This window comes from Ischnura elegans, chromosome X (assembly GCF_921293095.1).
Source record: "Ischnura elegans chromosome X, ioIscEleg1.1, whole genome shotgun sequence".
NCBI lineage: Eukaryota > Metazoa > Arthropoda > Insecta > Odonata > Coenagrionidae > Ischnura > Ischnura elegans.
The window spans coordinates 18820125-18834665 of record NC_060259.1 but is presented as its reverse complement, the minus strand read 5'-3'; positions in this window follow the sequence as shown (position 1 = coordinate 18834665).

The following is a 14541-nucleotide window of genomic DNA, read 5'->3' as shown; positions in this document are numbered from 1 at the left end:
ACCAACAAAGATTCGCTTGTACACAATAATTTAATTAAAGGAGTCTTTCAACCTACACTTCTGCAATTTGGGAGGAAAAGGTATCCTCCTCACTGAATCATCCTCATCAGAGGTTTCACCGTCAAAGAGCACTCTTGCTCGCTTCCTTCTTAATCCACGCCCAAGAGGCTTATTTGCATCTAAGTCAGACGTGTCCACTGCCACCGTCTCCATCTCTCCTGCTTGTTCATAAGTATCTGAAAAACAAAATTATTTCATTTTATCAAGCTGGACAATATTGAAGCTCAGTATCAACAGGAAGTGAAAAAAGTGCTTACCGCAACTGCTGTGAGGAAATATCCTCACCTCATATGTTGGCCAGGAGGACTCACATAGTTGCAAAAGCAATTTGTCGAGGATTTAATCCAGACCCTTGGTCTGGATAACTGCACACATTCGTGCAGTTCTTTTTAAAGACCCAAATATAAGGCACTGCCTTGCATTCCGGCAAGCCATCTTCATCCCCTGCAAACTCCACCACAATCCATTTTTTATTTGCTCCTCCATTGCTACACATCTTGCTGCCCTGTCCCAGTACAGGCAAAAGTTAAACATTGCAATGACAATAATTTTTATAATGACCTCAAAGAAGAAAATAATCTCAAACTTCAGCGGGCCTTAAACTCCTGCCATAACTGATGTTAAAAATTGCATATCTTTTAAAACATTTAAACTAAAATATCGTGATTATTCATTTTCTTGGGAATAGCATACATGTTAAAATACATTTATACTAAAATATCATGATTATTTATAGTATCGGTGATAGCATAAGTGGCTCTATTTTCTTCAAATTTGTATTCTTGTTTCTTTTTTCTGGTTTAGTTAAGAATACATTGAGTTTTGTTTTTGTTTGTATCAAATCCAGCTTGGCTCATATCCATTTCCCATTTTTTACTTTGGTTTTATGCATTTGTTATGTTTAGTGATGTCATGAAATGAGTAATATATTATATATACATAGAAATTTCAAAATTTTAAGTTTATTGCCATTGTAATAATCTATTTTGTCATTAATGTGCATGCAAACTGTATTTTATGTTTTTAAACTCTTGGATTTTTTCCTGAATTATAAATATTTTTGCTTTCTACCTTTCTATTCTAATGTGTGCAGAATTGTAGCCACATAGCATGAATCTTGCAAGTCATGCTTCACATAGGGAATATTGACAGCTTTGCTTTTAATATTTCTAACAGGCCATAACTTGCTATGGGATAAGGAATGGCAAAAAAATTCCTACTTTCAGGGAATCGGCAGGATTAGAATAAAAGTTGGAATAATGGAGAAAATTCTGCCCTACAACCACAGTTTCACCATCTTGAGTGCCCAAGTAGTTGATCACAACGATTTCTCCTCCTGCCATCAACACACAATTATCTGGCAACTTTGTTGTAACTTTACCACAGCTCAAGTAAAGGGATTTAAAAAATGGCATCCCAACTTCTGAAGGAAGCTGTTCCCCTCTGAAAGGGACATACTACCTATTCTCTTTACCAGCTCGTTTAACAGAATTATGGTTTCTGCTTTCAATAACCCTTCGAACTAATTGCTGTAATGGGTGTTTAAAACTTCTTATCCTTTTTTGAGAAAATACAAGTGATTCTCAAATTTAAATGCACTAAATTTATCTAGAGGTCCAAAATTTCTCACATCATCAACTAAGTGTATTAATCCATGGACATTATAACTAACACTCTCTCTCCCATATAGAGCTCCAAAATGTTCAGCAAAATATTCCAGGAGTTCTTTGGCATAATTTAACTTCTTTTCGTCAGCACAATACTCTGCAGCAACCAAAATTGTGATGGAGAAATGCAAACTTAAAAAATGATGGAATACATCACTTGGAACTATATCATGGAAAATAAATGGTCCAGTATACAGCAAAATCTGTCGGAATTCGGTAGCTTTCCACCGTAACAAATGTACAAGGGACCTAGGTTTCCTAGCAAACTCTGCTGGCAAGTAGGAATTAATTTGATTGAGGCGTGAATTTATGACATTTAAATTTGTGGAATTTAATCGTATTTTCAGATTTCCCCTGGTGAATGAAATTAATAACTTTCTCATTACACCAAGACAAACCAGGTGCATGTATTCAAATGGGAAGTGAGACACCATTAAGGTATTTGGAATTTTTTCGAGAGGAGAGACACTGATGTGATGCTCTTCTTGCTTCCTGTCAGCAAAATCTTGGTCTGTTCTTTTAGGCGCATCAATTAATCAAATACAACCCTGCCTTTGATATAATCCCCTTCTATTGTACACTTACCACACCCAAAATAGCCTGAGTGGCCTTTGATTTGTGCAATAAAAGCACGTGCCGGAGCATCACAAATATATGCAACAACTTTCACACTGTAAGTCTTTCCATTATACAGGAAACCATCCTCTTTTAAGTGAACTACTTCACTAACATACTCTGACAGGAAGTCTACACATGATTGTGGCTTTTCGAATCCGTGGTAAATTCCCACAGCAAATGTGCTAATATTTGGATGATCAGAGAAACTCATCAAGATGGGCCATAACTGACTACTCGAGCTCTTGGCTAGTGGTACCCCATCAATGTTACACATCAAATTAATAGTAAACTTATCCTGAGTTTCTGGATGCTTACCCAGGGCATCTTTCAAAGATTCTTGTACACCCAAGTGACAATATTGCCCACTTCCAACAGCCTTGGACACAAAATTACGGGGTGTTTTGAGTAAGGTTCTCACATCTGAAGGCAGACTTGAAAAACAACTGTGTCCTCTTAATATTTTTAAAAGGTCTTTCACTTTTACTAAAGAAATTCCTGTTTGTGCCCACTCTGCCAATAAATGTGTAAATTTCTCTAAACCAACGTCATCTTCAACAGAAACATCGGAATCTGAATCACTCTCACAAAAAGGTTCAACATCATCCATTATGAAGTTTTCTAAGTCTCTGTCCTGTATTGACGTTGATGGATCAGATGGATTCGACTCATTCCCTCCTGACCTTATTTGGCTGAAATTATGAGCAATATCAATAACTAGACACGCATTTGCTATTGAATGAATATCACCTTTACTTATGCTTCCTGTGGTTGATACAGATCTGCACTCAATCCATCTGCGCTTATGTCTAGTACTCATATCTAGCAAATGTTTATACTTTTTATAGGGCATTTTGCAAGAATATTGGATTACAAACAAGGAGTAAATACCAAATGGATCGTAACAAGGAGTTAGTTCAGCTTCCCTGAGAATGAATAAGAATAATTTCTGCTTACTTCCCCAATGAAGTCCAAGCCACATTGTGGGGCCGCCTGTATTACTGAACATCATAAAACCACAATAGTAACTTTTTTCATCATAATTCGGCATTTTTTTCACATGTGTATAATCAGTTTAGATAGAACTTTCTTAAACTCTGCATGTGACTTGACTATTTTTTTTAACTACAATTAAATTAAAGGTAGCTCAAGATATCTTTTGCCCACTTGAGAAGCTTCACACTATTTGTAGGGAAATACTTTCTAATAAGGAAATAAATGATCTAGACTAGTCACCCGATGCTGCCTGCAGCCAAATGGCATTGAGAACAGGTGTATAGAGGAGGGCAGCACCACCGATGTCTTTGGAGGGCAGTTTTTTATATGCCTTTGTGTTATAGAACCTTAATACGCAATGTAATTTGACCCATGATTTTTGGTTTCCCTAGTTTACAGCTATGATTGCATGACTCGAGAACCAATGTTCACAAGCAGCTAGATCCCACACAGAGCTGCAGAATGAGTTATTTTTTCTCTTGAACAACTTGTTTTCTACGTCAATATTTTTACACAACATATCGAAGCCGCAGTTTACTTTCTTACGAAATACTTCTTATTTTACGTCAAATTTTATGCCAAGAAACATCCATTTCGACCACATTTGGATCCAGAATTTTTTCTGGGGTGGGGAGGAGGGGTGGACAAGGGTCTGACATGCAAACTGTCTTCTTATATTTGAGATTGAAAACAACATACAATAATTACTATGCGAATTATTCTCTTAATTAATGAAAGTTATCGATATGAAATTAAATGATTAAGGCTCCGTGGTATAGAAAACTAAAAAAAATTAATGATAACCATATTAAAAATCTTGTCAATTTTTTAAAGCGGTTTCGGGGGAACACGTGCCCCCGTGGCCCCCCTCCCCTAATTTCGCCAATTATATCCGCCTAATATTCGCGTATTGTCATCCCGCAACCACGGGAAATGTTTATGTCAATAATTTGTACCGTACCTAAGGTATCACGTACGATTTTGGCGGCTTTTTCCGAAAACCCAGTGAACACTTCTACGAAAGCGTTTGAATTTTGCGGTTTTCCGATTTCCAGCCATTTAGGTCCATGTAGTCCATGGATGGCATTTTCTGCGTTTTTTCCATCGGATTCCCGCAAATGTTGCATTGCACAGTTGTCACGAAATTTTACCCAAAACGAACGCAATAATAACAGGACCGTATTAAAAATCGACTTGCCTATTTTTTAAAGGGTCTTGGGGGAACTTGCCCCGTGCGAGACCCACTAAAACGGCCAAATCAAAAGGAAAGCCTTCATAGAAATGGACTCCAAATGATCTGCTAACGAGCCACGCCCGACCAATATTTAGTTCCCGAAATGGCACTACCAGGTAGAAACTAAATTATAATTAAGGTGTGTCGCATGATCGAGTAAGTATTATGTAGTACGGCGTCTAGAGTGCTGGCTTCTCTCTCAGTTGGTCTGGGTTCAAACCCCGGCATTGGCAGAAATTATGCAGACGGTTCACTCTTAGCTTTAGTGCTTTTTAGAGGACATTTCAAGTTCAGCAGCGCACTTCGTTCGTCGGTTGCAATGGAAAGCCGTGATCCCCTTGGCTGCTTTGGTTAATAGCAGGGTAATGCCGATGCCCTCCTTCCCTCATGATCGTATCCATAGGCGGATTTAGTGGGTCGGGCACGAGTGCACGTTCCCCCCATGACTCTTAAAAAATAGGCAAGTCGATTTTTAGTACGGTCCCGTTATCATTGCATTCGTTTTGTATTACGGGGTATCCTTGTCCCCCACCCCAGAACGAAATCCTGGATCCGGCCTTGATCGTACCTGTCAGTCGTCTCCGCCAAATATCACATTTACAGCAAGGCAACAATGCACACTTAATATATAATGAGAAGGTCATTTTGTAACTTCCTTTTAATAGCTATATTGTTGAAGTGTAAACCCCCCCTAGCCTTAATTGTTCCCTAAATGTCAGTAATTGTAAACCTCTGCGTGCCGACAGTGTCACGAAAAAAAATGAAATCCACGATATCGAGGAAAGGTTAAGTTCACGACTCATGAGGCTTACAGGGTCTCTGCTCTGTCACATTAACAAGTTTTGAGGTGATTAAAGGCCTTCAATCAGGGCCGGGAAGACGTTCACGTCCAAAAACGCAAGAATAAGCTAATCAAAAATGAAATCAATGCTCATTGACTTTTTCGACAGCAAAGAAGTGGTCCCTAAGGCATTTTCTTATCAAGGACAGGCCAACAGATTTGGCAGGAGGCGACAATTAATTCACAATAAGGGTATATAATAGCGTACACTTACCTTTAAAAACTTCCGGCGAAATATGGCGGAGGAGTCCAGCAAATGCGTCACACAGAATGAACTATAGTGACAGCAGTAAAATTCACTCGCGAAAAACGAAGTGAAAATCACTCACGAAAAACGAATGTGAAAATCACACACAGCAATTCACGAAAGTGAAAACGAAATTATGCCAATGATACGTGACGGATGGCAACGATCTAATTGCAGATGGAAGTGGAATGAAATGGAAGGCGAAAAACACGAATGGTGATAATGGTGATTATGTATTGTAATATAACCACACTGCCTTACTCTGATAAATATAGTTTTGTCGCACTAGCCTCAACTGACACTCGCAAAGACACTAGTTTCGAAAAACGTAGTCACCCAGATGTCAAGTAAAAAGTAAAACCAGTAAATCTGCGAAAAAACGTTTCCCAGCTTTCCCCCTTTTATGACGGTCGCGGGTGTACGAAGTCTTTGTTTCGGAACCCAATACTGCGGGGTTTAGGCTTTACCCTCTGAGTCCGGGAGCAACTACCCGGCTGACCCTTCGCCTTCATGGGGCCGCGGTCATGCAATTGTTTATCCAGTCATTTTTCGAAATAAATATTTGTTCTTTTCTCAATAAATATTAACTAAGAATTGAATTCTTTGTCTTTTGAGGAGCGTTTACAATTTTTAAACGAAATTTTACGATAAATATTAACTTATATTTCGAGTTCTTTATAAACATCAACATGGAAATTGATGCTGCATTAAATGCGTTAATATTGACCTTAGAACTTCGTTTAAAATTTGACAAGGCTCAGAAAAAATGAGGAATTCAATTCAAAGTCTGCAATTTACGTGCAAGAAACAATTATCCATGTGCCAAACACACATATTAAGCAACCCATGAGTTGACCTCGAACCGATGCCACTGGTAGGGTCGTTCCAGAGAGGAGGGAGCACATGTGCTCCCTCCTCTCCGGAAGCACATGTGCTCCAGTCCTCACTGGAAGGGGTTGAAAAAGGTTGGAGCTGAAAGCGTGTGATTATCCGCGAGACACTTCAACGAATGTCCTCCAAAAATGCTCCGTACCAATGGCGCAGCGAGGGCGAGGTTTTGGGGGATAAACAATTATTCAAGGCAATGGGCAATTATTTAAGTTTCATACAACGAACGTATAACATTCACAACAAACGTAAACATAAACGTAGAGGCAATAGTTGCTAATGACAACAATCCCAGTGAGACATGGATGAATCCACCTCGAATCTACGTCGTCGACATCGATTCTTGTGTTGCACCTCCCCAACCCCCCTCGAAATATTAAAACACGTTTACTTTGCTTCATAAAAGAGAAAAATTATTAATTTTTAAATTGGGGGGGGGGGGGTTCAGGAGTCCGAACCCCCCCCCCCTGAAAAATAGAAACGCATTAATTTTGCTTCATAATAAAAAAAAGTGAAGAATCAACAGTTTTTATATTTCGTTTGGGGGGGTCCCTACCCCCCCCCCCCCCCGAAATACGAAATATAAAAACACATTCACTTTGCCTCATAAAAGGAAAATTTTTAAAATATTCTATTTTTATATTTCGTTTTTGGGGGGGGGGGGGTCCGCACCCCCTTTTAGCCCCCCCCCCCCTTTTAGCCCCCCCCCCCGAAATCCGAAGTATGAAAACACATTCACTTTACCTCATAAAAGGATAAATTTTTTAAACCATCAATTTTTATATTTCGGGGGGTTCCAGTGAGACCGGGTCCCCTCCCCCCGAAATATATAAAAACACATTTCTTGCCTATTATTATAATAGAGATATTTAAATTAAAGTATCCAAGACATTGAAGATATCTTCTAGACATCTAGCAGATATCTAAAATATCCAAGACATTGAAGATATTTTGTAGACATCTAGAAGATATCTAAGATATCCAAGACATTGAAGATATTTTCTAGATATCTAGAAGATAGTTTGTGCTGTGTGGGCATAACTCGAGTTATGCCAGATCTTGTATTGAGTTTAGCTAAAAGAAATGTCAAGTTTTAACTATACTCGACAAAGAGACGCAAATATTTTGAAATATGTGATAAATATATATACAATACAGATATGTGTATCTATATATGATGTATACCAGAATCTTTAAAATATACAAATAATATCCTTATGCTGTAACCAGGGATCATCAGACATGTATAAAATCTGTATAATATACAGATTTGTAAATATGTATACAGGTGTATTTCAAAATCTTAAAAATATACAGATGTAATCCTTTTTGTGCTACTAGGGAAGGTGTCCCCCTTTCTTATTCGCAAAGTCTTATCGGGTTTGGTTCCCGGGGAGCTGAAATCAGCTAAAAAGCTTCGCGATGGTACACTGCTCATTGAAACCGATAACGATACCCAGAGTGAAAAACTACTAAACGTTAATAAGCTTCATGATATTCCCGTCAGGGTCGAGTTGCACTCCACCTTAAACACCTGTCGGGGAGTTATAAGCCACTTTGATCTGCTTTACGTTGAGATCGACGAGAGCAAACGTGAGATGGCCTCCCAAGGATTCTCTGATGCTCGTCGACTCACTACAAGGCGCAACGGAGAGAAAGTTGACTCGACATCTGTCGTACTCACGTTCGCGCGCGACAAACTCCCTGACAGAGTGTTCATCGGTTACAAATCGGTCCCAGTGCGGCCATTCATACCGGCACCCCTGAGATGCTTCGAGTGCCAGCAGTTCGGTCATATGGCCACGAGGTGCCAAGGCAAGGCCACCTGCCCACGATGCGGCCTGGACAAGCATGAAGGTGAGTGCAATGGCGACCAGCGTTGCGTGAACTGCGAGGGTGCTCATCCCGTGTACTCCCGCAAATGCCCGAAGTTGATAGAAGAGCGAAAAATAATGGAGATCAAGACAGTCGATAAGATCCCGTACTCTGAGGCGAGGAAAAAGTACAGAGCTCAAGTAGCTCCTGCTTTCTCCAGATCTTTCGCCCAAATCGCTTCCGCTCCTATCGCCAAGATCACCATCTCGACTCAGACGGAAGAAAATATGAACAAGAAGGCTGGAGAACAAAAATCGGCTAAGGCCATAGATCCGGCAAACAAGAATAAAGTCGTGGGAACGAAATCTCCAAATAAGAAACCTGACAAAAACAACGCCGGGGCTACTCACACCAAACGCGGGAACTCTTAGTCCCCCGGCCCCTCTGATAAGGCTCCAAAGAGCCAAACCAATTTAATGGAGTTAGAAAAGCTATCCGACACGGATATTTTAAAAATTTAGAGCAGGGAGAAGAAGAGTCACGTCAAGCGCCTGATGCGCCCTTCGTGACTCAACTGCTTTTTTTAGTTTTAATCCTCTTTTATATTTTTAATCATGGCTTTTATCGTGCTGTGGAACTGCAACGGTTTTTATAAGCATAAGGAGGAGCTTGAAATTTTAATCAGAGATATTAACCCTTCCTGTATATGCTTGCAGGAAACGCGTTTTAAAGATGCAGACAAGGGATATTGAAATAATTTTAACGCTTTTAGACTGTACGATACTAGGGGCCAACGAGCCCATGGTGGAGTTTCGGTTTTTGTTCGGGGGGCACTTTACACCTCCCGAATAAATCTTAACACACCGTTTCAAGCGGTAGCGGTGACGGTGCACGCTCCGGAGGCGATAACGGTGTGCAACGTTTATCTGCCGGAGGGTGCACCCGTCGCCCGTTTTAATCTAGAATCCCTTGTTCACCAGCTACCTCAGCCTTTTATTTTACTCGGAGATTTAAATGCTCACGATCGTCTATGGGGAAGCACCCCGGAACAGTGCAACCGCAGGGGACGTATTTTATCAAGTTTTATTAGCGATTTTAACCTATTTTTACTCAATAGCGACGAGAAAACCCGTTTTAACTCTTACAGCGACGATTTCTCCTCCATTGACTTGTGTATTGTATCAACTAGTTTGGTCAATAAACTCACACACTGTGCATAAGGACCTTAGTGGGAGCGACCACTCTCCCCTTCTAATTAAAAGGGAGCAAAATTTTAACCCCGATTTTATTAGACCAGGCCGTTGGACTGTCCGGAAAGCCGATTGGCATTGCTTTAACTCAAATTATAACTACGTGTGGGATAAAAACAACGACTCCGTAACAAACGTAAATCATTTGACGCCCAGCATTATTCAAGCTGCCGTAATTAGCATACCGCGATCTCGAAGCATCCTTCCAAGAAAAGCGGCGCCATGGTGGAATGAAACCTGCGCAGAAGCCATTAAAAACCTGAGAAAGCTCTGCGAATTTTCAACAAGTATCCTACAGCAAATAATCTCTCCGCTTTTCGGCGACTGAGAGCGAAAGCGCGTCTTGTAATAAAGGACGCAATGAGGACTTCTTGGACGAATTTTGTCTCCGGTGTCAACCACAGGACTCCACTTGCACAGGTATGGCGTAAGGTGAGGAGCATATCGGGTAGCAGCCAGCATCTAGGTATATCCTTCCTAGAAGTCGAAGGAAAGATTATCACTTCTCCAGCTGCGATAGAGAACGTATTCGCCCAATTACTCGCCAAAGTGAGCAGCGACGAATGCTATGAACCTTCTTTTGCGATCCTCAAGAAAAGGCTCGAGAACGTCCCTATATCCTTTATGGAGCCTAAAACAACGGCTGACTACAATTTGCCATTTACCATTTGGGAGCTGAAATCTGCCATTAATGACTACCACGACACGTCCCCAGGACCCGACGAGGTCCATAATGCCTTCCTCCGGAATCTATCGGAATCGGCGTTGCTGGAAGTCCTTGAAACTTTTAATCAGCTCTGGGCCACTGGTGATTTTCCTCCGTCCTGGCGGGAGTCCGTCATTGTTCCCATCCCAAAACATGGAGAAGACCGAGCTGATCCGAATTCTTACCGGCCGATTTCTCTCACCAGCTGCCTGTGCAAATAAATGGAGCGAATGGTGAATCGACGTCTCATTTGGTGGCTGGAGCGTCGAAAACTTCTCTCTAGCATACAATGCGGATTCAGACGGAACCGTTCCACCATGGACCACTTGGTTAGAATTGAAAACTTTATTCAAGAAGCCTTCCTTCTCCGCCAACACGTAGTCGCTGTATTCTTCGACTTAGAGAAGGCTTACGACCGGGTCTGGCGACGTAAGATTTTACGGGTATTACGCGAGTGGGGTTTTAGAGGCTGTTTGCCCATTTTTATACACAATTTTTTAACCAACCGTGTTTTTAAAGTGAGGACAGGACAGTTGTTATCAAATTTTTTCCCTCTTGACAATGGAGTTCCCCAAGGCTCCGTTTTGAGCGTGACGCTGTTCGCTATTGCGATCAACGACATAGCTCACTGCATCCAGGAGCCAATGATAGGGTCACTGTTTGTGGATGATCTCGCGATTTTCTGCAGATCATCCAAGGCCGTGAATGCATCGCGTATGGCGCAGCTCACCATAAATAAACTTCACAAGTGGACCCAAAATAACGGCTTCCTTTTCTCTTTGGAGAAAACAAAGTGCGTTCACTTTTCTCGCACTCGGGGCGTCCATGTAAATCCCACGTTACACCTTGGCGGTAGAAACCTCCCATTTGTGGAATCAGTCCGTTTCCTGGGGAAGACCCTCGACGACAAAGTCAACTGGAAGGAGCACATTAATTCTGTCAAGGTAAACTGTTTGAAGTCTTTCAACATTTTAAAGTTTTTAAGCCACGTATCTTGGAGAGCAGACCGCACCACCTTAATTTTACTTTACCGCACATTGGTGCGGTCGAAATTAGACTACGGCTCATTCGTGTATGCGTCCGCTCGCGAGACATATTTGAAAGCACTTAATTCAGTGCACAACGCAGGTCTGCGACTATGCACTGGGGCGTTTAGGACCAGCCCGATCCCTAGTATCTATATCGACGCAGGTGAGCCGCCTCTATGCTACCGAAGGACCTGGCTTCTTTGTAGCTACGTTTCCAAAATTTAAGCAATGACGAGTCATCCGTGTTATAGTGTACTTTTTAAACCCCGTTTTATAAATGTTTTTAACCGAAGGACTAGAGCAACCAGACCAGTAAGCGTTCGTTTTAACGATTTTATTCGCGAGTGCGATTTCACGCTGCCCGAAGTGTATCCTGTTTCATTCTCGGAACAACCCCCTTGGATGACTCCCACTCCGGTGGTGAATATTCTTTTACGATCTCGACCGAAGTCTTCCACAACTCCCTCGGAGTACCAGCGTTTGTTTCCATATTCCGATGGAATCACCCCAACCTTACCTCCGTTTACACTGACGGTTCGAAAGATAACTCTGCTGGTGCATGTGCAGTGTTCTCCCCTATCCACGGTAACATCAGAGCGAAGCTACACCCGATGTGCAGTGTTTACACGGCGGAGCTTTATGCCATAAGGACAGCTCTAGAAGCCCTAGGTGACTACGGCGGCTCCTTTGTCATATGCACTGACTCCAGGAGCTCGCTACAAGCCATCTCTGGCTTCTCACCCGTGCACCCGATCGCGCAAGAAATACACTCCCTGCTGCTGACCCTTACGAGAAAGGGTTTGAATATCCGTTTTCTGTGGGTACCGGGACATGAGGGGATAGCCAGGAATGAGATAGCAGACGCTATGGCTAAGGAAGCTCTGAGTAACGAAGATCTTGCCTCAACGCTGGCTCCCTACGAGGACTTAAGAGCATCTCTAAGAAATGCGGTATTGGAAAAATGGAGGGAATCGTGGAGGATTCTTAATAATAACAAGCTCCGTGGCATCAAAGACATAGTAGCGGCTTGGCCCTCCTCAGCTCGTAGTAATCGGAGAGACCCCGCACGGGGGGACGAGAGTAATCTCTTCCTTTGGGGAGCCGCGCCCCCACGGACCCGAGCCCACCGAGGAGACAAGCTCGTTAAAAAACCCCGTCGCTCGCTCTGAGAGTGACCAGACAGAATGTGACTCTGCTGTTCTGAGTAGCCGTAACATCTGGCGTCCAGAATCACCCACGTGTTTGCCGTGCTTGGAGACCCGTACAAGGGGGAGAAGGGGATCCTGGTGGGTGAGTTCTCCAGCACCCAGCTGGGTTTCGGAAACCCGGTATGGGCCGGAGTTCAATACCCCACTTCGGCCCTGGATTCCCCGAAAACGGGCGGCCGAGAAGAGCCCAGCTCGGTCAATCGGCTCCTGGCGGCTGGGGAGCTTGGCGGCTCCTTCCGAGCGTACGCCAGGACGGGTTAGTGCTGGAGATATGGGGGTCTCCGTAGGGCGGCCGAAGGCGTGTGGGTTCGGAGGGCCCCTGCGCTGGAGGTTCTAACCCGAAAGGGATCCCCTGTCAAAGGTTCCTATATCCCTTGGGTAGCCCTGACGTCCATTCCGGCTCGCGGGTGGCGTCCCAAATGTGTGGCTCCGTGGTGGGTGGGGAGCCCAGGGGATGAATTCTATATACTTGGATGGCTGAAGAAACTCTACCTCCAACCAAAAGATCCCGTCCAGAGGACGGGAGAGTTACAGTTAACGGCGCTAGTCAGTGCTACCTAGTAATGAGGTGCCAGAAGGAAGGGGAGAACCTGAAAAAGGTGTCCCCCTTCCTTATTCGTAAAGTTTTGTCGGGTTTGGTTCCCGGGGAGCTGAAATCAGCTAAAAAGCTTCGCGATGGCACACTGCTCATTGAAACTGAAAATGAAGCCCAGAGCGAAAAGTTACTTAAGGTTAATAAGCTGCATGATATTCCCGTCAGGGTCGAGGTGCACTCCACCCTAAACACCTGTCGGGGAGTTATAAGCCACTTTGATCTGCTTTACGTTGAGATCGACGAGAGCAAACGTGAGATGGCCTCCCAAGGATTCTCTGATGCTCGTCGACTCACTACAAGGCGCAACGGAGAGAAAATCGACTCGACATCAGTCGTACTCACGTTCGCGCGTGACAAACTCCCTGACAGAGTGTTTATCGGATACAAATCGGTCCCAGTGCGACCATTCATACCGGCACCCCTGAGATGTTTCCAGTGCCAGCAGTTCGGTCATATGGCCACGAGGTGCCAAGGCAAAGCCACCTGCCCACGATGCGGCCTGGACAAGCATGAGGGTGAGTGCAATGGTGACCAGCGTTGCGTCAACTGCGAGGGTGCTCATCCCGTGTACTCCCGCAAATGCCCGAAGCTGATAGAAGAGCGGAAAATAATGGAGATCAAGACGGTAGAAAAGATCCCGTACTTTGAGGCGAGAAAAAAGTACAGAGCTCAAGTAGCTCCTACTTTTTCCAGATCTTTCGCCCAAATAGCTTCCGCTCCTATCGCCAAAATCACCATCTCGACTCAGACGGAAGAAAATTTGAACAAGAAGGCTGGAGAACAAAAATCGGCCGCGCCGGCTAAGGCCACAGATCCGGCAAACAAGGATAAAGTCGTAGGAACGAAATCTCCAAATAAGAAACCTGACAAAAACAACGCCGGGGCTACACAAACCAAACGCGGGAACTCTCAGTCCCCCGGCCCCTCTGATAAGGCTCCAAAGAGCCAAACCAATTTAATGGAGTTGGAATACCTATCCGATACGGATATTTTAAAAATTGAGAGCAAAGGGAAGAAGAGTCACGTCAAGCGCCTCAAGCGCCCTTCGTGACTCAACTGCTCCTTTTAGTTTTAATCCTCTTTTATATTTTAATCATGGCTTTTATCGTGCAGTGGAACTGCAACGGTTTTTATAAGCGTAAGGAGGAACTTGAAATTTTAATAAGAGATTTTAACCCTTCCTGTATATGTTTGCAGGAAACGCGTTTTAAAGATACAGACAAGGGATATTTAAAACATTTTAACGCTTTTAGACTGGACCATACTAGTGGCCAACGAGCCCATGGTGGAGTTTCGGTTTTTGTCCGGGAGGCTCTTTACACCTCCCGAATAAATCTTAACACACCGTTCCAAGCGGTAGCGGTGACGGTGCACGCTCCCGAGGCGATAAC